Source organism: Neopelma chrysocephalum, unplaced genomic scaffold (assembly GCF_003984885.1).
Source record: "Neopelma chrysocephalum unplaced genomic scaffold, ASM398488v2 Primary Assembly neopelma1_94339, whole genome shotgun sequence".
Taxonomy (NCBI): domain Eukaryota; kingdom Metazoa; phylum Chordata; class Aves; order Passeriformes; family Pipridae; genus Neopelma; species Neopelma chrysocephalum.
In genome coordinates, this window is record NW_020923046.1 from 2,534 (window position 1) to 4,087 (window position 1,554).

The 1,554-nt window shown below is 57.5% G+C and overlaps 1 pseudogene; it reads left to right on the forward strand.

Annotated features, from left to right (window-relative positions):
- The first annotated feature begins 251 nt into the window (after positions 1–251).
- On the forward strand, positions 252–1,098 carry LOC113980477 (annotated as a pseudogene).
- The last annotated feature ends 456 nt before the right edge of the window (positions 1,099–1,554 follow it).

The following is a 1,554-nucleotide window of genomic DNA, read 5'->3' on the forward strand; positions in this document are numbered from 1 at the left end:
CAGTGGCCCTTTGGGCGGGTGTTGTGCTGGCTCTGGCAGCCCAGCATGGCCCCCGGCTGCAGGACAACCCCGCTGCCGCCGCCGTCCTGCCGGGGCCGGAGTTGGGGGGATGTCCTTGGCCTTCCCTGTGGGCCGGAGGCAAATCCCCTCCCTGTCCTTCTTGCTTCCTGCCCCAGGCCCCGAGCTCAGGATGGAGAGCCCAGAGGACAAATCCCCCCGGCAGAGCCTGGTGGGAGAGGCCGTTTTGAAGGGCTCCACGGCACAGGAAGGCAGCTGGGAGGAAAAGACCCAGAGATCCTCCCGCAGGAGGGGCTCCAAAGCCAGCCCAGGGTGCTCTGAGGAGGAAAGAGCCAACCTGTGCCGGGAAGGCGGCTGGAGGTTGAGGGGGAACTCCGACATGGTGGTCCCTGAGCAGCCTCCCAGCAGGCAGAAGCCTTTCAGGTGCTTGGAATGTGGGAAGAGCTTCAGCCAGAGCACCAACCTGCTCCGACACCAGCACATCCACACTGGGGAACGTCCATACACATGTGGGGAATGTGGGAAGAGCTTCAGGCAGAGCTCCAGCCTGATCCGACACCAGATGATCCACACTGGGGAGCGACCCTACACGTGTGAGGAATGTTGGAAGAGCTACAGCCAGAGCTCCAGCCTGATCCGACACCAGCACATCCACACTGGAGAACAGCGCTATGTGTGTTTGAAATGTGGGAAGAGCTTCAACTGCAGGTCCAGCCTTATCACCCACCAGGGCATCCACACCGGGGAACAGCTCTACAATTGCTTGGAATGTGGGAAGAGCTTCAGGCAGAACTCCCACCTGATCCGCCACCAACGCATCCACACTGGGGAACGACTCTACAAGTGCTTGGAATGTGGGAAGAGGTTTCAGACCAGCGGGAATCTCCTCCTGCACCAGCGGACGCACACGGATGAGAGGCCCTTCCGCTGCACCGACTGCGGGAAGGGCTTCAACCGGAACTCCAACCTCATACCCACCAGCGCATCCACACCGGGGAGAGGCCCTACAAGTGTGGGGAGTGTGGGAAGAGCTTCACCCAGAGGTGTAACTTGGCCTCACATGAATGGACTCACCGGTAGGGGAAACCCTACCAGTGCCTGGACTGTGGGAAGAGCTTTGGCTGCTGCTTCTACCTCGAATGAAGCCCCTGATGGTGAGGCAACCCCTGGAGTCCAGTGACTGTCAGTCCATCCCTTTTGACCACAAAGGGCCAGTCCCGTTTCCCTGGGGCAGGTTCTTCCAACAGAACCCTTCTTGTGGGGTATGTGGAGATTCCTGCCTTGGCTGGGGACCCCCCAAGGTCACTGCTGGAGGTTGAGAGCAGAGATCTCCCCACCAGCGTTGGTCTGGGGGAGTTCCATCCATCTCTAATTAAGAATTATTGCTGTTGTGCCAACTTGAATAGAATTGCTTCAACAATTGCTTTAGTGTAGAGGCCTGTCCTATCTTATTCTGTACTCCTGGTAGTTTTAGTTTCTATTGTGCAGTAAATAATTCTGATGAAGATCTTTTGTCTGTTCTTTTGTAACCGTAAA